The sequence below is a fragment of the Thermobia domestica genome, chromosome 18 (genome assembly GCF_964235325.1).
Source record: "Thermobia domestica chromosome 18, izTheDome1.hap1.1, whole genome shotgun sequence".
NCBI lineage: Eukaryota > Metazoa > Arthropoda > Insecta > Zygentoma > Lepismatidae > Thermobia > Thermobia domestica.
Genome location: NC_137471.1, coordinates 76,704,249 through 76,727,990, shown reverse-complemented (window position 1 = coordinate 76,727,990; position 23,742 = coordinate 76,704,249). Strand labels below are relative to the sequence as shown.

At 34.5% G+C, this 23,742-nt stretch overlaps 1 protein-coding gene across 1 annotated transcript in view; it reads left to right on the top strand.

Annotated features, from left to right (window-relative positions):
• The first annotated feature begins 1,679 nt into the window (after positions 1-1,679).
• Positions 1,680-23,742, top strand: part of LOC145675434 (barrier-to-autointegration factor-like protein) — a 127,801-nt gene continuing 105,738 nt past the window's right edge. Inside the window, exon 1 of the mRNA XM_081745852.1 lies at positions 1,680-1,761. The gene's annotated coding sequence lies outside the window, so the exon portion shown is untranslated. The remainder of the gene's footprint in view (positions 1,762-23,742) is intronic.

The window sequence follows — 23,742 nt, the reverse complement described above, 5'->3', positions numbered from 1 at the left end:
TATATTGTTTCAGTTCTTATTAACATAAAAATTATACACTTCTATAATGTTTTGTAAAAAAAAAAAATTAACGGGATCGAATGAGATTCGATCAAGTGTCAAAACAGTATAAGAATTACCAGTTCGCCACTCTACCCACTTGACCACACAGACTATCTTTTGTTGCTTGTATTTTTCTTAACAAATAAATGCTCATGGCTATAGAGCATGTCACTTCCAATCTTAAGACAAGTTTTTCTCTTTGTTTCTATATTTCCGTACAACATCTTGGTTACAGTAGCTAATTTATATTTGGCAGACAATTTAACCCTAGATTTAAGCCAATAAATGCAATATTTTACTCCACTTTCAAGTTCCTTGATTCAACTCTCCCCCTACCAATCCTGTTGTTCCCTCTGCAATCGTGCTCTGCTACTGCAAAAAGTCCCTCGAAAACATTATTGCCAGTATACACAAAACCAAACATATTTTTGTTGATATTTTTATTATTTTATTATTTTGTAAATATATCCTTAGATGAATTGCTTTCCATCATCTCCAGTTACTAATAACTGAATTTTACTCTTAAACATAAGGAAAATGGAATAATTGCGAAAAATCGTTACTGTATACGCGCAATTCTTTTTGCGCATGGGAGTACATATACACATTAATTCACCCGCAGAAAATCAGTTTTCTGCAACTGAATATTGATTTTTTTCTCATTTTTTTGTTATTTTACACTTACGCTAATTTCTTTCGTTACTACACAAAAACATTACAAGTGCTACCATTGGTTATGAGCTCGAAAATATCTACATAAAACATGCTTACATTTGTTTCAAGTATCAGGTCTTTATCATTTTTAGATCAAAAGGTATACGCAATCAAACTTTGGGTTTCGCGATTTTAAGGACACACACACACTACATATATATATATATATATATATATATATATATATATATATATATATATATATATATATATATATATATATATATATATAGGACCGGATTTAGGGGGTGCAAAGATGCACGTGCACCCCTCCTTCCTTGTAAATATACACTGTCTAAAGTGAGAAGCTAGCAGTGAGTTCTGCAAAATCAATAGTTTAAGTCAATGTTCTGAAGGTTCAAGGAAAAGAATTCATAGAGAACAGACACTTAACATATCCAAGGGAATTACTCATTCACATCACAGATGCCTAAAGGCATTTAAAAAACTCAAATTTAATTCAAATGTACTGGTAGTTACTGGTGCACCCCCCTCAGAGAATCCTGGACTCGGCCCTATATATATACAGAGAGAGAGAGAGTACCGGTTGTTAAAGTAGCACCACTGGGTTATGGAATTGTAAAACAGAGATATGACTGGAATCTTCGTGGCAAAAATCATAAAGAACGTCCATTATGAACATTATTTTAAAGTACATGTGGACGCTAGTCTCTCAGAGCGGTATCAGCGTAACGAGCTTATTTCACCGCCTTTATTACTGTGTATATTTATTATCAATTATTTCATTCCGGTTTCTAATTTGTTTGTAATGTTTCTAAATTGCTGTTCTGTTCTCCAACATATTGTCAATCTGTTGTTACTTCTTTAACTTCCATCTTTTAATTATATTTTCACAAATAATTTTCTTTGGCTATAATATTCTTGATCTGCACCAAACGTAAAACTTATTTCTCTTTTGTTGTAAATATTCTTTGGAAAACTGCATCTATACTACAGTTCAAGGTTCGTATATACACTACACCATTTTTGATCTACGGATATAAGGTATTTATTTTATGAAGCTACTTCTTAATATTTTATTTTATTACTTTATAATATATTTATATTTATATTATACTATATTTATATTAATTATTTTTATATTTTCGTTTCGTTCTATACCTACTTGTTGATTGAAAATATAAAAAATAATGTTTCAATTTAATGGAGATAATCAGACTTAAGTAAAGTTCAACTATATGAATAGAAAGCCAATTTTTGCATTTAAAAAATAATGTCCAGAATGTTTATAGAATTGAATTTTTGTAATTTTTAGTCATAACTCAAAGAAAATTTCGTTCACGGAGGAAACATGTGAGTAAATAATGCAACATTACCATTTCTAAACTGTTACCTAATTTTCTTACCTAAATCTTATCCATAAAATAATTATTTGATATATGGAAATGTATTAAACTTCTTAAAGGCATTTATTCCGAAGTTGGGCGTCCGCTTTCGCCAAGTTTTTTCGCTGTTATCTCCTTTGCACACTTTCTGCAATTTTTGGTTATACTTAAGGAGCCGCGCTTCTCATTTAGGAAAGGACGAGAAACGCCATACTTTTAGGAATTATTCATTAAGTATCTAGCATGTTAAAAAGTAGGTAACAGAGTGAGTTCTAATTAGTTAATGAGTGATTCGAAATAAAAGAAGATGTGTGTGTATTCCGCTCTGGTTGTGTTTTGAAGTTTGTTTTGCCCTTGTACTTAATGTATGAGTATGTGTGAGGGCATTTGAACGCATATCGCATGTTCCGTGCACGTGGATACTTCTTACTGTTGCACTAGCTACAAAATTGATTCTATTTGATGTACACTTGTGTCCAAAATTGTTGTCGCATGTCTTTAGAAATTACATAAATAGAAATAACTCTCTTTCTTGTGATAGAAAATGTCACAGTTCACCTTTGAAATAAGCAGAAAAACAAAACACATATTTCCAAAAAATATTTCAATAAAAAATTAAAAAATAAGCAAGTTATAATTAAAAAAAGAAATCTCCGAAACTTTCATCGAAAAATTCTAAGTTCCATTTTCGTAAACGTGGCAAACGCGCAGCGAAATTTACAAAGAGGGAGGGAATTTTATGCTTTGTTAGAAATACAAAGTAAATCTGTCATAAGGTTAGTTACTATACATGTGGCACATCTCTAACAATCATTGCTATTAAGCATTTTACATTTAAACAAAGGACTAAATAGAAACAAGCTACAAAATGTGCGAAGCGATCAGGCATTTTGTGTTAATGGTTTCGTCACATGCGTCTGCCAAGCTGCAGTCTTTACCGTGTCGTTGTAGAGTAGTCGGTTAAAGCTTCTTCTTTGCATACTTTATTTTTCCACGATCATCACTTCGAATCCCATACCCTATAGTAACTTTTTTTTTTTTTTTTTTTTTTTTTTTAGAAAAGCTTGATTCTGTGAATTCCTTAAGGAACAATGTTTTGTTCTAATAATGCTCCTTAGTATTATCCTCTTCATTCTAGTTTATTTGAATATTTCCAAATAATTTAGAATTATGTCTTTAAAACATTAAAACTGTCAAGAATTTTATAGAAAGCGGAAGCTTCATTTATAATCATTTTCATAATTGAAATGAGAATCTTACAAATAGTGGAATTTTAATTAACATATGACTAAACTTTCATAAAACAGTAATTAAATAAAACATAGTTTCTGCAAGTAAAATTCAGGTAATAGACAGAAATAATGAACGTAAGATATTAGATGTCGATTAAAAATTAGTAGGGATAGTTCTAAAGCCAAGTAGAAAATTCTCTCTGCTTCATGAAAATAATAAACATTTTACAAAAATAATGGTATTTTTGCTTTATCGGAAATGTGTTTAGTAAATAAATAAATAAAATACAATTATATAATTCAATCAGTCTTACTCGATAGCTTGAAAAGAAACTGTCGGCCGCGATCCTTCGGTTTTCTTCGTAGCACACGAAGGGACACGAAGTTGATCCGAACCAAGGGAAAGGGTGTAGAAAGAAATAATGGCACTCAGGGCGGGATAGGTATTGCCTGTCACATAAGAAAATGCATGTTCTCCGCAGGATAGTATCTGTTGCTTCTTGACGCGATGGAAAATACGGGAAAATCGGTTCAGTTAATGTAATTGACCATTAAAACTTTTAAAAGCTGTGTATGCTGGTAAATTAACAAAATATATTACGTTTGCAGATGCAATTTACACAACAAATAACACGAATAGTGTGAGAAGCAGGGAAAGCAGAAAAACTGTTATATGGTAAGACAACAGAACCAAAAATCACAAACTGGATATTTAAAGTGTATAGCAAAAAAAAAAAAAAAAAAAAAAAAAAAAAAAAAAAAAAACACCTGAGTATGTGGCGTAGTAGATAACGTTCTAATCTACCAATCAGTTGATCCATGTTCGAGTCTTCGTCAAGTGCATGGGCGTCTTTGGCGGGGGGTTTAGGGGGACGCGTCCACCTCAATATTTTGAAGTACAAAATATTCAATATTTTATTCTAATTTATTTACTAACGACAGAATAACATATAAATAATAATTACACTATTTGGAATATAATATTCTGGCTATGAAAGGATTATAAGGATTATAACAGACTTGATATATCTCAGGGGGTCCGTGAAGGTAATCAGAAAGCTAACAAATGGAATCGAAGATAATAAACAGGTTGGGCTTGGTAGTACCATTTAAATCACTTTCCTTGATGTCCCCCCCCCCCCCAAATTTTACATGCCAGAGACGCCAGTGGTCAAGTGTGTTTTGTTTTTTCTCGCCGAAGGAACAGCCATTACTTGTAATATTTACTTTTTTTCTTTTCGTCAAAGGAACAGCCATTACTTGTAGTATTAGAGTTTTATACAGGGTGTTAATGAACTATACTGACAAACTCTAAGAGGTGATTCCTGACATCAAAATAAGAGAAAAAGTTCATATGGACCTGTGGGGAAAAGTGCATAGTTTCAGAGCTAGGGCTGTCCAAAATCGCGAAAAAGCAAAACTTCAATATGTCCTATTTCGAATTCCAGAAATTGTGGATGGTGGTCCTTATCAAGTAAAAGAAGTCACACATACGCAATCCAGAAATGCATATTTCATTAATTTTCAGTGGGTGTACAAAGTATTCCATACAGGGTAAAATTCCCAGACATGCAATCAACCGAATTTTGAGATTTGACTGACTTTATGATTGGTCCAACGTAGGCAAAGATAAGCCCTGATAGCAGTGAACACAGAATCCTTTAGCGCGATGTCGAAAGTGTTAAGGATCGTCAGCAACACGGTTTCTCGTATCGGGAAAACGCATGTTGTAATTTTTTCTTTCACGCTTATAAGTGAAGAGAAAGTGAAATATACAGTGAGGAAATACATCGCATCACACATTATTGCGAACACAAAAAACATGGAGCTGCCGGTTCTTAACACTTCCGACTTCCCTCCGAAGCAGTGGATGTCCATTATTCTTAAGGCTTATATTCTGCCTACTTTGGACCCTCCTTGAAATCAGCGTATATCTGAAAACTCTATTGAGAGCATATCTGAGAATTGCACCCTGTAGGTTTTTTTATCATTTTGCTTTGACGGTAGATTTTAGGGAAGGGGAAGAGCAGGAGGGGAAATATATGGAAATGAATAAAACTTAGTAACTCTTGAACTACCCGAGAGATCTCGATCAAACTTTCAACATAGATTAGGTTCGGGCCTGGGATGTTATTGCCATTTCACGTTTACGATGCTACGTAAGGGATGGGCAGAGGTAGATATATGTTATAAAATGAAAATAAAAGTGACTGTCTTTGTGACTTTATCACGCTTAAACATCCTACCGATTTTAATCAAATTTTCAAGATAGATGACGTTCTGTCCTTCGATAATTTTTATAATCTAATTTTGACGGTGCAAGGTGGGGAGGGGGGAGATATGTAAAAAAAATAAAAATAAAACTGGCTGTCTTTGTGACTTTATTACTCTTGAACCACCCAACCAATATCGATCAAATTTTCAACATAGATGCGATTTGCGCCTGGGATGGTATTTACTGGTATCTATTTACTTTGACGATAAAAATTAGGGGAGGGGAAGGAAGGAGTTAAAAAGTAAGTGAAACTTAACTCTTGAACCCAACGATCAATCTCGGTCCAATTTTAAACATAGATGAAGTTAAGGTCAGAGATTTTTTTATCATTTCACTTTGACAGTAGAACTTAAGGGAGGGGAGGGGATACCTAAAATAAATAAAACTTGATAACACTTGAACCACCGGACCGATCTCGATCAAGTTTCCAACCTAAATGAAGTTCTAACCTGAGATCGTTTTTGTCATATCACTTTGACGGTGTAATTTTAGGAAGAGGAGGGGAGACATTTAAAATGATCGAAAAGGACCGATATTAGTCATCTATAGCTTTTGAGCTAGTTGAGATTAACAGTGACACTACCGATGCTGTTTAAATCCAAATTCAGCCCCACAGTTTGAGAAAGGGAGGAGGGGGAGATATATAAAACCAGAGTTTGGTAAATGAACTTCGGGGTCATCCTTCGCGAGGCAGTAGTGCAAATTTAAAATGTTAATATTACAAACTGGAGGAGCGCAATAGTCAGAAATACTGGAGAAAAGGCGTCCTAAAGATTCTAACTCAGCGCATGTATGACACGACGTATAAAGTTCTCAAGTGACGGCGTGGCAGAGTTAGGATGATCCACGGCTCCCGTGCAAAGAGTGCTAGGTTCGATTCCTGCTCGAGTAATTTTTTTTTTTGTTTTTTGCTTTAACCAATAAAGTATCCATTTTTAACTACAAGTAAAATATTAATTCATCATATGTTTATAATACATAAAACAATAGAATTGTTCAAATCAGTTGTAAAATCTTTGAATATTCTATGTTAACTAGCAATAGAATGTAACCTATTCCGCGTAGTATATTGATGCCACGGGTTGTACTATGAAAAAACATGAAATTTTTGAGTTTTACGTCCCACGTTTATGCCGGCTAGGCTAAAGGAGACGGCGAAGATGAGAAATTAATGAAATGGTGGAATGAAGAAAGTGGTAGGAAACGGGAGAACTCCGACGAAACCCACCCACATGGTGTTTGTCCAGCACAAAGTTCACTTGGCGGGAGCAGGGTTTGAACCCGAAACCCCATGCACCAGAGGTGAACGCTCTACTATTGAGTCACCGCGGCCCGGAGTTATATTATTGTTAGCAGAGTCGTTGTGTAAAAAATGTTTTTGACGCTTCGTGTCGTATCTGTAAACAGTGTGCGAATTGACCGGACATTTGCAAGGGAGGATGGATTGTACTTCAGACGGCAATAGTATGGCAAAGTATGACAGTTGTAGCCAGGGGAGTCATTTAGGGAGAGCAGGAGGGGCAATTACCCCTCAAGAGTTTGAGGAATAAATATCCTTTAATCGATTGTCTACTAATACACTAGAACTAAACGTGAAAGCCTTATGTCGGTGATGCTCTTGCCCCCTCAATTGAAGTTTGAAATGACGCCGCTAATTACAGCATACACCCAGTATTACCAAAGGGAATTTCTCCCTCATTACCCTTGTAATTCGCACAATGTTCACAAATATAGACACGAAGCGACAAGAACATTTTTTGCACAACGACTGTGCTAACCATAATATAATGCGTGATATCAATTTACAACGCGGAATAGGGTACAATTAATTGCTAGTTAACACAGAACATTGAAAGATTTTACAACTGATTTGAATATTTCTATTGTTGTATGCATTATAAGCATATGGCGAATTAATATTTTATGGCTACTTTATTGGTTAAAGGAAAAAACAAAAAAGTTGAATCGAGCGAGGATGCAACCCGGAACCATTTGCATGGGGTCGTAGATGCTCCTAACTCTGCCACGTCGTCACTTGATAACTTTACGCGTGGTATCATATGCGAGAGTCGGGATCTTTAAGACGCGTTTTCTCCACTATTTCTGGCTATTGTGCTCTCCCAGTTTGTAATATATACACTTAAATATGCATTACTACCTCGCGAAGGATGAACCCGAAGTTCATTTACCAAAGTCTGCTTTCCCCTTATTAGTCTTGTGAGATACTGTTTTTCAAGCATAAATTTTTCCACCCTCTTTCTCTATGGACTTTAGACGAAAGTAACATAATAAAGCCTTCGTTCGAAAACGGTGATAATTATGTTTAAAAACTAATTTGAAACGGTTGGAATGATTTTTGTGATGATGCAATAGATAACAAAATAATATGAATAAAACAATTGAAGAAATCCCCTCTACTACTTCTTAAAGTTGGAATTTTTGAAAATGTTAGGATATATGTCTATTTATTTATAATAAGACATTTGTATCGGGTTTTACAGCCGTAACTTGAGAGGCTCTGAGGTATTTTATTATTGGCATAATTTTTTAATCCTTTATCATCTTTAATATACGCGCGTTAATTAAAGTAAAAAAGTACAGAACATTGTTAAAAATTACCTATCTTAATATTTTTGTTTTATTGGATCAAAAGATTCAATATATTTTAGGCAAAATTTTCTTGTACGCCTTATACCTGGAGAACTACATATAGTGTAGCCAAACTCATACTATCATTTAACTCAGTATCATTTGCTTATTTAAAAAAAAAAAAAAAAAAAAAAAAACTATTTACGGGCCGCTCATAAATGTTGTGACCCCTGAAAAAAAAAATCTAATATATTTCATTCAATCAAAATTTTTCTTCTACACCTTTATCTGGAGTTCTACATATAGTGTAGCCAAACCCAAACTATCACATAACTCAGTGTAATGTGCTTATTCCGTCGAAAATACGAACACTTGATTTAGGGACCATTCAAAAATTTTGTGCCCTTGATTATTATTGGCCAAGATCGCAATTTGATATTTTTTTTAATCATTAATAAAATTCTTGGCCAAGATCGTAATCTTTTGATTCATTTTTTGGATCATTCCTAAAATTCTTCTTTTATTTTTTTCGTTTCGACGATATAGTCAAGATTGATTTCATTTACGCAATATACTAGTTGAAATGCCGGTTCTTGTCACGGGAAGATTACATGTATGGAACATATTTGAAAGGTATATTTGGGGACTCTTTCCCCTTTAGGACGCCCCTATGAATTAAAGTGAGATGATAAAAACTCAGGTAGACGTAAGTCACAAATTCATTTTAAACGATGTAACCTTTTTAAAATTTGGTTATTTTATGAACAGACTATGGGAAACTAGAATAATATGGAAATTGATATCCTCATACTTATAAATCGAAATGTTCAAAAGCGCTGGGACTCATACCAGCTTAGATTTAATAAGGAACTTATATACTGAGTTTCATCTGTTAAACTTGAGTGATTTCCAAGATATATTTTTGGCATACATTTTGAATATCTCTAATCTTTTAGCAAACATATTTTAATGAAGGTAACATGATAATAGCTAGACATAGTTAGCACTGTCTTCCACCTCAATGTTTTATTCATTTATTTATTTATTTTACTTTAATAAGGACGGACACATATACTAAGGAGGGAAACATGATCCAAAGTATACATAAAAATAGAGTATCTTACGAGATCTTTAAGTTAAGAATATGAAAGTCACCGTATATATTACTAATTTAAAATATATAGGCATTCGTTCTACTATTTTGAACAATTCCGTTTTCACGTAAGGAAGAAGCAATTTCTACCATGACTTTTTTCACATTCGAATACAATACAGTCTCATCATGATAGGAAAATTTCTTAAGTGTTTAAATTGAAGTTATAAACAGTTAACTCGACATTGCTTTTGTCATGTCAATTTCATTAAAATGCTCTGGGGGGATAGTCGGTTTAAAAATTATGCAATATATATATATATATATATATATATATATATATATATATATATATATATATATATATATATATAGTATATCACGAATATGGACTGACTTGGAATATGGAATCTGGTAAATAAACTCCTTCTTAAAACTCGATGGACACAAGATCCAAAGTTTCCGAAAATTTCGCTTTTAGGATGAAGCGCAACTATTCCTCTATGTTTTCTCAATAAACAGTATAAAATTGCATCGATATTTTCTGTTTCACCACGAAAAACGACTCAGCCATTTGAAATGAATTTGTGCACATAGTAAGCACTTGAGTCGAGCTTAGTTTTCATCAGTTCACTTCGATTCAAATACGCATTCTGAGAGGAGAAAGAAGGTCCAAACAACCTTCAAAATATTTTTCAAATAAAACTACTCTTCCCGTACAATGAACGGACATCTTTGCTATTAAAGAAATAAATGTAGAAATTTTACTTTTTTCTCTGAAGCAATCAGATGCAGGTTAAAACACAAGCACGAAATGCACCCTTGATATATAGATTACAGCCTACTATTTCCTAGCGATGGCCAAAATTTTTCGCGATCCGGAATCCAGAAAATTTATTTTCCGGAATCGGTAAGTTTACTTTCCGGATTTCGGAAAAATTTCGATGTCGGAACAATTCCGGAATTTAGAAATATTCTGGACTTCGGAAAAAATACGAAATTTTTCCGACATCGGAATTTTACTAAAATCCGGATTTTTTCCGAATTCCGAATTTTTTCCAAAATCGGAATTTTCCGAAATCTAGAATGTTTCCGATTTTACTTTTCGGATTCCGGGAAGTAAAAATTCTGGAATTGGCCATCGCTATTTCCTATTTCAGTTGTACTTATTTTACCGGTAAATTGTATACATACATTTAATAGGATTTATGTTACGAAGAAAATTAAAAATGAATGAAATCGGGTCTATATGTGATTTAAAGTGGTTCAGGTATATATAATTCAAATAAATGTTGCGTTCATTTGCGGCTAAGGGATATCCTTGTGAAAGGAATGGGGGCACTTTGGATTCGATTCAGGCCGGTAGTCAGCCCAAAAATGTAAAGGGGGTCCGGCTGAAGTTAGGGGAGGCCCGATCCAACCACATTATAGTTCATCACCATATTATAGTTCCGTGAAACTACCGTGAAACTTTTAGGGTGCAGCTAAAATTTAGGGGTGCCGGCCCCACTAGACCCCCTGGATATGGGCCTGATTCGATTATCGGTGAATGTGCATTTGTTCAAATTAAACGCTAGTCTGTAAGTCTACGTCTTATATAACCACGGTGCTGGAAGAAGTATTCTAGATGTCATTGAATAAAACTGAGGTATATACATATATACTGTTACTAGTTCTGAAGCTAAGTGTGTTGGGTTATTGAAACGCCTGGAGAATACAAGTTACATTATGCACATTCAAAGGTAAAGCTGAAAGAAAACGCCTCTGGCTGTTTCGTGTGACACTGTAGGGCTATTAAGTAAGGACTCAATTCACACTACCAAATATCTGATATGACAACCAATCAAAATTCGATAAAAGGGAGTTCGTGTCTAGTAAATGCCACGTAATACATTGGGATTTCTTTTAGATAGACATTCACTTACATTTGAGTGGTAGACGTCATGGAGGAAGCAAGAATTCGTTTCATAACGCTTCTTGACGAAAGTTACAGCGTTAAGCAAGCCGCGGAGCATGTAGGCATTCACCCTAGAACAGGTCAGCGGCGGACACATAGATATCGTGTTACCGGGGAAACAATTCGTCGTCGTGGTAATGGGAGACGGCGAGTTACCACAAACGAGCAAGACCGTCGTCTGGTTGAACAAGCTAAGAAAACTCCCCATTCAAATTCGCGTCAACTGCGACAAGCCGCTGACTTTCCTGGATCACGTCAAACAGCTATTAGGCGACTCAGGGAGGCTAATCTCTTCGCTCGGCGTGCAGCCATTAAGGAATTTCTTTCTGCGGAACACATCAGACGACGACGTCAATTTGCAGAGGAAAATATGCATCGGAACTGGACAAATGTCATTTTCAGCGATGAATGTATATTTTCTTCTGCAAATGATGGACCAGTCTGTGTCTTTCGTGAGAGAGGTTCCAGGTTCGATCCTCGATACATATGGCACAAGCGTTCCAGCGGACGCGTATCAGTGGCTGTCTGGGGCTGGATCTCTGCAGATGGATTTGGGTATCTTCACAGGATTGATGGGCGTCTTACAGGTGCGCAGTATAAGTTTATCTTGGAGAATATTATGCTGCCATCTGTTCGCGAACGTTATCCTGAGGGAGCAATCCACTTTCAACACGACCGGTCACCTGTCCATATGTCACGAGTTGTCCAAGAGTGGCTGGCAGAGCAAAATGATGTAGAGGTAATCAATTGGCCTCCACGCGGAGCAGATCTTAACCCAATAGAAAATGTCTGGGCAGAAGTAAAGAGATGTTTGAGGGAGAAATGGGCTAATGAAGTTCCTAGAACTTCCAATGAGCTCTGGGATTCGATCGTTAATGCTTGGGAAGATCTTGCTACGAATGGCACGGGCTATGTCCGTCGAATGATAGAAAGAATGCCTCGTCGGATGTTAGCGGTTGTTGAAGCAGGTGGTCACTGGACATCATATTAAGAACGTGTTTAGTTTCAAACAGCCCTTTTAAGGGCTACATTTCATCCATAAAATATTATGTGAATATGTGATTAAGCATGCAGAAAAAATTGTGATGCAATCATCGAAATATATTTTTAAAAAATAAACTGTGCTTTGAGTGGGATTCGATCACGCAACCCTCACTACCTACAGCCGAAACGCTACCTCTACTCTAGCCTCTCACTAGCTGTTACGTATACCAATTCCTTGCACAATTGCTGCCAAGCCGCCAAAATTTCATACATAACATTCCTTCGTAATTAAAAATCATATACAAGAGAGCGACCTAATTACTACCATTGTTTGGCATTATTAAGAAGACGTCTCTTGCATTGAAAACGCAGGGCTTCATTATTGACTGATGAAAAGGAAAATGCAATAGTCGAAAATTGTATTTTCTTTGCAAGTAATTCAAACAAATTCGTATTCATAACCAAACTTGAAATGAAGTTGGGTTGAGTTGACTTTGAGTTTAACGTCCCGTTCAGCAGTGAGGGTATATTAGACGTGGACCTACTAACTCACGTGGAATCCGAACCACATGAGCTCCCACCGGGAATCGAATCCGAGTCCTCTACGCCATTAAAATAAAGTGGATTCATATCTCTAAATTAGGATAAATTTCTTAAAGTACTTTTGAAATTCTTAACCAGGTTTTCGCGTGTTTCCAAAGCAAATTTGATAAACCTTACTGAATTTTGATTATTATCTTTTTTATACTTCTGAACCATACCTATTATTTGGTATCAAATATACAGAATGTTTCAAAACAACACCGATAACGTTTGGGAGGTGATTCCTGAACCAAAACAAGACAAAAAATATGGACCAACCTGGATTCACAAATGTTTCCTTTCGGAGTTATAGGCTGCCTTAAACATGAAAAAAAAAAAAAAAAAAAAGAATTTTAAAGGTCCATAGGTCCAAAACTATGGGACCTACCGTAGTCGCGTCAAGACTTCACTTAGAAACTAATACGTGAGTTATCCAAAACTGCATGTTTCAGAATTTTAAGGTACTCACGCAACAATTTCTATAGAGAGAGTTTGGCTAAAGGCATGTGATTTGAAGTACTCACCAACTACCTCTCTAAAAATTGTTGCGGAAGTACCGCAGGATTGTGAAAGTTGGATATTTGGAGAGAGCACATATAGTTCCTAGGTGAAGTCTTGACCTGACCACGGTGAGTGCCATAGGTTTGGACCTATGGACCTTTGAAGTTCATTTTTCATATTTTTGGCATACTATAACTCCGAAAGGAAGCATTTGTGCACCCAGACTGGTCTATACTTTTTGTCCAATCTTGGTGTCATTAATCACATCCCAAATATTTTGTCGGTGTTGTTTTGAAACACCCTGTATAAAACCACTAACTAGAAGGATTGCACATGCTAATATTCAATCTTACCTGAATAACTGAATCTCTGAAATTAGGGAAATTATTTGATTATCAGTATACATACAATATGGTATTCACATTTATTTTAAACGTTCATTTAGAATAAATAATTTATATTTATTGTCTTCATTGAGCTGTATAATGTTTTGTAAGAGTATGTTTTGACTTCACTCTTGTATTCGATGTGGGATCAAATTATGGTGATTGCGTTATGTGTTTTATTTATTTAAAAGATTTTAGATAAAGTTGATAACCCAAAAGATCCAGGTGCACTGAAACATTAACAAAAAATGAACAGAATATTTATCAATTCAGCCATGGCCTATATATTAAAAATATGTATCCCTGCCTCCGCGTAATGGAATGGAGAATCTCTAGCCAAGAAGGCATATATGTAATTGAAACACGGAGACTCCTGATTTTGAAGCGCCAGTGCTAACTGCACACCTACATTCATTAGTTACCATTCATGTGATAAAGTTTTTGAAACAATTGTTTTTGTAAAATATTAATTATTTTCTGCGAGAGTTAATTTAATTATGTTCCCTCTTCAAAATAGTGTTAAATAATAAATACTAATTTAACAATAGAACAATGCTTAATCCCACATCCCTTAGCAGTTAATACACTCTAGAGCAGCCTAATCATTAGATAGCTAAGGACTCTCTTCTTATAACTTTTACAGTATAAACTCTCAAGCTGATATAACATCTATAACAAGAGTTATACATCATATTAAATTAGAAATAAGTGTGGTTATAATAATTGCTTGTTACGTCAGAAAAAAGTTTCTTTGATTAATATCATAGGTATTAATCTATGTATTTTCGTGTACAGAAAAGAAATAAAGAATTACGCTAGGAAGCCAATTAACTCGTTAGACAAGAAACTTTGGTATTTTCGTCACTTAGAATATAGACGTCCTCAGATTTCTGAATTAAGAATTGCAATTAGGAATCCATCAAAGTATTTTGAATTTGTTTAAAATTGTCTCAATGCTCAACGAATTATTTTTCAATTGAAATTTTTGAATAAAAATCTAAAGATGACACTGCTTTTTTACTTTCTTGTGCACTCTCCTTACGAACAATTTGTTCGGCATACCTTACATAGTACGGCAAAGTACTAGGTATCCCCTGTAATCCATAATGTGTACGAAGTATAGATTTGAAGTCATCCTTTGTCTGAACGAAATTCTATTCATAAATATTTCGCTAAAACGTTAATTATGACTACCACCTCAGCAGATATGTCTACAAGATTAGAAACAAAAATCAGTATTCGGTGAAAGCACTCTTTCTTTCAGAATTAATGTTCCGGGGGGGGACACTCACAAGGAGAAGGCAGACTTTGGTAAGTAAACTTCGGGGCTACTTTTTGCGAGTTGTTAGTGCACATTTAAAGAATTAATATTGCAAATTGGGAGAGCGCAATGGCCAAAAATAACGGAGAAAAACCGTCTTCAAGTTTTTTACACGCTGCATTAATTGTACGACACACACATTTACCAAGTGTCGGCGTGGCAAAGTGAAAAAAAAATCTTTGACTCATGCGTAAAGGGTTCCGAATTCAATTCCTGTTCGAGTCATACACTTTTTTTTTTTTGCTTCAACCAATAAAGTAGCCATTTGTAACTATAAGTAAAATATTAATTCATTATATGTTTATAATGAATAAAACAATAGAAATTTTCAAATCACTTGTAAAATCTTTCAATGTTCCATTTTAACTACGGTAGAAACAAAATTGAATCTATTCCGTAAATATTATTGTTACCGCAGTCGTTGTGTAAAAAATGTTCTTGACGCTTCGTGTTTACATCTGTAGACAGTGTGCAAATTACAAGGGGAATGAGGAGGAAATCTCCTTCGGTTATAGCAACATCCAGCATTAGCAAAGGGAATTTCCCTCTCAACTTCTTTGTAATTCGTACATTGTCAACAGATGTAGACACGAAGCGTCAAGAACATTTAATACACAACGACTGTCGTAACCAGTGGCGTATTTATTGGGGGCGCTTCCGGGCTGAAGCCCCCCGAAATATTATTTACTATATTAAAGTAAATGAAATATCTTCGAGAATTTTCACATTTCCAGGACTAAAGTTGGCAAATCCCCCCCCCCCCGAAATAAAATCGCAAATACACCACTGGTCGTAACCATAATATAACTCATGATATCAGCATGTTTACGGAATAGATTAAATTTTGTTTGCCAGTTAACATGGAACATTGAAAGATTTTACAAGTGCATTGAAAATTTCTATTGTTTTATTCATTATAAACATACGATGAATTGATATTTTACTTATAGTTACAAATGCCTACTTTATTGGTTGAAAAAAAAAATAGATGTGTGACTCGAATAGGAATCGAACCCGGGACACTTTACACATCTGTTACAGATTTTACTCACTCTGCCGCACCGTCAATTCGCGAGTAGAAAACTTTAAGACGGTTTTTCTTCGTTATTTTTGGCCACGGCGCTCCTCACAAGTAAACCTTACGTTTGGGTGAATCGAGTTGCTGGCTGAGACACATATGAGAAAGTAGTACTAAATGTGGTCAGTATTTCAGTGAAGTTGTAGGTGCGAAGCTCCAGGGGTTTAGGAGATACAGCTACCAGAACATCACATGGAAGTACAGAATAGTCTTCATACAGTTGGAGGTAAAAGCTCTGTAAGACCTCTTGTAACGACAAAAGGTGAATAACAAATATATGGGTACATATTAGGACTAGGGGGAAGTCATATAGTAAGGGTATATCTGACGGCAGCCATCTTGAAATCCGCCATTTTGAATTAAGGTTAAGTTTTTAAAATAGGAATAGGGTCATGTGATACATGAATTAAGGCGCAAATTTAGCCAGAAGAACAATGGTGATATTAATTTTCATTTACGCACAGCTGGTAAAAAGTTACAGGGAAATTAAATATTGTTGCAGCATATGTATTAGTCCTTTACCCCACCTTGTAAATTTTGTGTTAATGATAATAATTAAATAAAATGCAGAATAAGTGGATAAATATTAGGTCTATGGTAAGAGTTGCCTTGGTGGCAGCCATGTTCAAATCCGCTATTTTGAATCAGACAGAAGTTTTAAATAGCGAGTGAGAATTAGATGTGAACAAGATACAAGAAAAACAACGAAATGGCGTGCAAGTACAGCATCAAACAACTAACATTGTAACGCCACCATTGTATTTTTGATTAACTTCTAGCCCGAAGTCATCTATTGCATTACTCTATTCCCATTTAATTTTGTGCTGGTTAATGATAAAGCAAAAATGGTTATACCGTTGGATTTATGGTAAATTTTGCTATTAATAAGGTGTCACTGTTAGGTGATTTGTTTAAAACGTTTGTCTGATTCAAAATGGCGGATTTGAACATGGCCACCAACAAGGCAACTCTTACCATAGACCTAATATTTATCCACTTATTCTGCCTTTTATTTAATTATTATCATTAACACAAAATTTACAAGATGGGGTAAAGGACTAATACATATGCTGCAACAATATTTAATTTCCCTGTAACTTTTTACCAATTGCGCGTAAATGAAAATTAACGTCACCATTGTTCTTCTGGTTAAATTTGCGCCTAAAATCATGTATCACGTGACCCTATTCCTATTTTAAAAACTTAACCTTAATTCAAAATGGCGGATTTCAAGATGGCTGCCGTCAGATATACCCTTACTATATGACTTCCCCCTAGTCCTAATATGTACCCATATATTTGTTATTCACCTTTTGTCGTTACAAGAGGTCTTACAGAGCTTTTACCTCCAACTGTATGAAGACTATTCTGTACTTCCATGTGATGTTCTGGTAGCTGTATCTCCTAAGCCCCTGGAGCTTCGCACCTACAACTTCACTGAAATACTGACCACATTTAGTACTACTTTCTCATATGTGTCTCAGCCAGCAACTCGATTCACCCAAACGTAAGGTTTACTTGTCAGTTTGTAATATTAACTCTTTAAATGTGCACTACAACCTAAAAAAAAAAAAAAAAGGCTCCGAAGTTTACTTACCAAACTCTGCCTTCTCCTTGTCAGTATTACGGGGGAGGGGGGGGCACTGTCAGAGCTTCTCCGGAAGAAGCACTGGGTGAAAGATACGTGTTAAGCATGAAGCGTTTAAGATCAATCCTTCAAACACTACTGAAGGGGGATTTCTAACTTAATTCCATACATATACCTTAAAATAAAAGATTTCGACTAAAATTGCCACTTTAAAAACTTCATTTCAGTGAATGTCTATGAGAAACAATAAGGTCACTGTAAAATACATTATAAAACACACAGACTCAAGACTTTATCTACCTTCAAAATGACATTTCCAAAAGTTCAGATGCAACTAAATAGGTTTTTTAGACCTGAAAAAGTTAACCATTCTGAAGTTCATGCAAATATTTAATCTTTCTTCCGAAATAAACTCTTTCAAGTCACCTCCGACCGGGATTTCTCCTTGAAGTGAAAACTGTTCCTTCGTGATTATAAGGTTCACGTACGCCTTTTCGACGCAAACGATCCAGTTCGGATTCCCGGTGAGAGCGCATGTGTATCGGAACCCACATTAAGCTGTAGATCTACGTCTCATATAGTCTCAGTGCTCAAAGAGACGACAAACTCAAGATCAGCCATCAAACCGAAAACTTATTTACGTCGCCTTTTCACCCTCATCAAGGAGTATTAAGCGCTTTTTTTTAAATATATATATATATATATATATATATATTACATTTACAATCAAACAAATTAACTTGGAGTGCTGTCTTTAAAAATATTTAATTTTAATTTCACATATATATTAGACATAAAATCATACTTGTAGATCTTCATATTGCCCAACACTTTTTCAATCGCCAATTGATATATATTTTTTATATTATATTAATTATTTCAACTACATTTACGCATAACTTGCAGTGCATATGTAGAGTAAACAAAAAAAGCAATCCTATTATGGTCATTGTTATGCAACAAAACATTGAATGATGATTTTAAAATATTCTGCATTCAATTCGAAGAAATTTTCCATAAAATAATTTTGATACTTTCATACTTGTTTATGTAGTAATGTAACGATTTATCACAGCATTGTGTACAAAAGGAATTAACAAATGTAGCTACTTTTTCTAAAATATTTAAATTAATTTGTTTTGCAAAATTATACAACAAATATAGTTAGCACTAAATGATGCATAATAAATAGGAAAGTAATGTTTTATTAAAGTTGCGGGCATGTTTACTGAACTTTTATTAAAGTTTCATTTTCAGGTTGTGACAATTAAGTTCCTTCTTTTTATTGAAATCTTGCTAATTGTAATATTTGATAAATATAAAAGTTTGAATTATACTTTATGCACCTATTCAAATTGAATAGCATTAAATTAGTAATATTGAGTAATATTTTTTGGATTAAAAGAGATTGTTGAGTTGAGTTTAACGTCCCGTTCAGCAGCGAGACTATATAAGATGTGGACTTACTGATTAACGTGAAATCCGAACCACATGAGCTCCCAAAGGGAATCGAACCCGGGCCTCCCACGCTGGATTAAAAGAGAGTTGTTTAAAAAATATCACTTACAAAATGTGAACATAATAATAAATTTTTAAAAAAACTAGTATGCAGGATTTGAACTGCTGATCATCACCAAACGTGAACATTTAGTGAGTGCACACTAATTGATTGCTCCACGATTGCTAGTTTATTAAATACATCTCGATAACACATATAAACAAATTATACGAAAAGGGTTGGTTGCTTCATTTTCTAGTTTAGTTAAATGGTTTTCTGAACATAATTAGCACTGTCGTCTTGTCAATGTTTTGTTAAAATTTGCATCCTAAGGGGGAAATGGAATTTTAAAATTTAACCTATAAATAAAGGATTTCAAAAGTCCCTCATGTTATATAGATGAAGTTTGATATATAAACTCCTCACTAAAATAAATGGTTCGGTGTAATCGAGTTTTCGAATATTCAGCATCTACAGGAAAAGGTATAAAGGTAATTTATATAATACTTTCTCAACATATGAATCGAAGTTTTCTGTCTCCTCATCACAGGTAAACGCTGAACTATGTAAAACGAATTTTTGAAAATCAGAATCACTTGGCTAGAGTTGAGTTGATTTTGAGTTTAAAGTCCCTTTCAACAGCGAGGCTATATGAGACGCGATCTACTGATTAATGTGGAATCCGAACCACATGAGCTCCATCCGGGAATCGAACCCAGGTCTACCACACCAAATCATTTGGCTAGAGTCGTGATTTCATCACCTCACTGTCGCCAAAATATATATCCTAAAGCAGAAGGAGATTCAAAATACATGATAAAATAGTGTATCCTGCAAGTCCGTCATTAGGGACTTGAATCTACTTATATAAATTCGTCAATGAAGTAAGTGAAGACTTATTCCAGCGTTTAGGATAGCTTGGCTTCTAAAAAGAGAAACAGCAATTTGTAAAAATTAAGTTGATGTTGATTGCCTCATCACCACGTACTGATGATTTCAGGGGGTAGCAGAGGGGCACATTTTCTCCTGGGACCAATGAAATTCTTACCACTCCCGTCCAAACTTCCGACGAAACCAGTACTTTTGCAGTGCTACTTTAACCCTGTATATTGAAATTCTCCCCCAGGAGAAATAGTTTGTACTCATCACTTTCATCACGGATAATGACTGAATCGTTTGGAATTAAACTTCGAAGATAGTCGAATCAGTTTTCTCTTTTATCATATTGCTTTCATTAGAATCGGTATCCTAAGGAAGAAATCGGCTCCAAATTTGTGATAAAAATATAGTATCTTCCGAAACTCTTAAATTAGGCAGATTAAATTTTGTTTATAAACTCATTTGAAAAGTAAGATGACACTTGTCCCAATAAAGGGTATCACCCACATGCGAAATTCTTGGCGATCCTTTGTATAGCCATGGTTTAGCCCCTTCGTGATAAAAACGGAAGTATTGTTTTATTAAAATTAATGATATGTTGATTAAGTTTTATTAAAGTTTCATTTCCGAAATGAAACTTTATGACAATGAAGCTGCTACTTTTGATAAAACTCTTGATAATTTTAACACATCTAAAGGCAAAAATTTGAATTGTTTGCCCATATTTAAATTACTAACATAAAAAGAATAATATCAAATAGCTTTTATTAATAGAAGAGAGGTGTATAACAAAATCTCGCGAACAAACTTTTAAAAATACTGTAGGTACGGAGCTGGAACTAATGATCATCGAAAAAAAGGGGGGCACTAAATCATGCTTTAACAAATCACCCTACTACTTGTTGGAAAACACTATAACGAATAGAGAGAACAAGCGTTTCTTAAAAAAAAAAAAAAAAAAAAAAAAGACTATCGGGTATGTGATTTGTACTGATGGTTATGGAAAAATAAAACATAAAGAGCAAGTGCTAAGTAACTACTCTACAAAGGTAAGTTAAGAGCGAACTACTTGCAGACGCATATAAGGAAACCACTAACACAAAATGCATGATCGTTTAACATATTTTCTAGCTTATTTCTATTTATTCCTTTGTTTACGTGTAAAATGCTTAATATCATTATTAGAGCTATTCCATATGTATAGTAACTAACATTATGACAGATATACTTTGCATTTTTAACAATTTCTGAACACGAATCTTTGAACCTTATGCGCTCTGAAAGGAGATTCAAGTAGAGATCTTAAAGATAAAACATGTCTAAAATTTCAAAAGTGAGCTTGACTCCCTCGTGCACTGAATGTGCCCGTTTTCAGTTAAAGATCAATTCACACATAGTGTATCATGCCCATGTCATTCCCCTGCCATGATCCGTCCGTGTCACTGCCGTGGCCATTGACACATATCATGCCGTTCTGTGGTGTGACACTATTTCCTTCTACACCCTTTCCTTTGGTTCGGATCAACTTCGTGTCCCTTCGTGTGCTACGAAGAAAACCGAAGGATCGCGGCCGACAGTTTCTTTTCAAGCTATCGAGTAAGACTGATTGAATTATATAATTGTATTTTATTTATTTATTTACTAAACACATTTCCGATAAAGCAAAAATACCATTATTTTTGTAAAATGTTTATTATTTTCATGAAGCAGAGAGAATTTTCTACTTGGCTTTAGAACTATCCCTACTAATTTTTAATCGACATCTAATATCTTACGTTCATTATTTCTGTCTATTACCTGAATTTTACTTGCAGAAACTATGTTTTATTTAATTACTGTTTTATGAAAGTTTAGTCATATGTTAATTAAAATTCCACTATTTGTAAGATTCTCATTTCGGTTATGAAAATGATTATAAATGGAGCTTCCGCTTTCTATAAAATTCTTGACAGTTTTAATGTTTTAAAGACATAATTCTAAATTATTTGGAAATATTCAAATAAACTAGAATGAAGAGGATAATACTAAGGAGCATTATTAGAACAAAACATTGTTCCTTAAGGAATTCACAGAATCAAGCTTTTCTAAAAAAAAAAAAAAAAAAAGTTACTATAGGGTATGGGATTCGAAGTGATGATCGTGGAAAAATAAAGTATGCAAAGAAGAAGCTTTAACCGACTACTCTACAACGACACGGTAAAGACTGCAGCTTGGCAGACGCATGTGACGAAACAACTAACACAAAATGCCTGATCGCTTCGCACATTTTGTAGCTTATTTCTATTTAGTCCTTTGTTTAAATGTAAAATGCTTAATAGCAATGATTGTTAGAGCTGTGCCACATGTATAGTAACTAACCTTATGACAGATTTACTTTGTATTTCTAACAAAGCATAAAATTCCCTCCCTCTTTGTAAATTTCGCTGCGCGTTTGCCACGTTTACGAAAATGGAACTTAGAATTTTTCGATGAAAGTTTCGGAGATTTCTTTTTTTAATTATAACTTGCTTATTTCTTAACTTTTTATTGAATTATTTTTTGAAAATATGTGTTTTGTTTTTCTGCTTATTTTCAAGAAGAACTGTGACATTCTGTATCACAAGAAAGAGAGTTATTTCTATTTATGTAATTTCTAAAGACATGCGACAACAATTTTGGACATAAGTGTACAAGTGGTAATACAACACATAAGAAACCCAGATCATGCTGTATTCTCACTCCATATTGGAGTGTGAATACAACATGATCTGGGTTTCTTATGTGTTGTATTACCACTTGTACATCAAATAAAATCAATTTTGTCGCTAGTGCAACAGTGAGAAGTATCCTCGTGCACCGGAGATGAGAAGTAGCTGTTCTTAAGAATTACCCAATTTGTTAACTAGGTTCATTAATCCGTGCTCTTTACAAACTTTTAGAAGATATTGTTCGTTATGAACGTATTGCTTCACAAATGTTAAAACTGTTACTTCATTGTCCTTGTACATTCGCCATGTTGATAACACATATGCTCGTTTCTTTCCCACAATGGAACTGTTTTGTTACTTTGCGCCAAGTAGTTCCCTCCGCTCGCCGTATAGTCCCATGTTTACAACCGCTTATATATAGCAATTTAACAGATTTTTCGAGACACTTATATATCATCAAGCACACAAACGATCAAATTATCCATATCTTTCCTGTAAATTTTAAACATTTTGCTGGAAACGGACGCCCAACTTTGGAACTTAACCCTTATTAAAAGTCAATATAGATTCGCACGAACAGATTGAATGCTAAGCGTAAAAATTAAGATAATGGAAACATGTAATATTGGATGGATTCGCAACCCTTTCAGCACATAACTTATAATTATTGCATAATTCAACTCCATTGGGCTAATGTTTGTTATTCCTTGATGGTGTGAATATGGCGAATGATCTTACATTGAGTTCCACGGCAATGATATTCTAAGGAATTAAGACGTAATGCTGCTATTAAAGATTTAAGAAATACTGCGTTAGGATAAATAAGTATAAATAAGTTAATTTAATTAATACCAACAATTTGCACTTCAAACTAGGGCTAGCCACAAAGTATCGGTTCCGGTAGAACTAGTTATTGGAGATCCGGTTATCAAAACCGGTTCCTGATCTGGATCCGAAAACCCGCTTCAGGAACCGGATCCATTCAGTGCC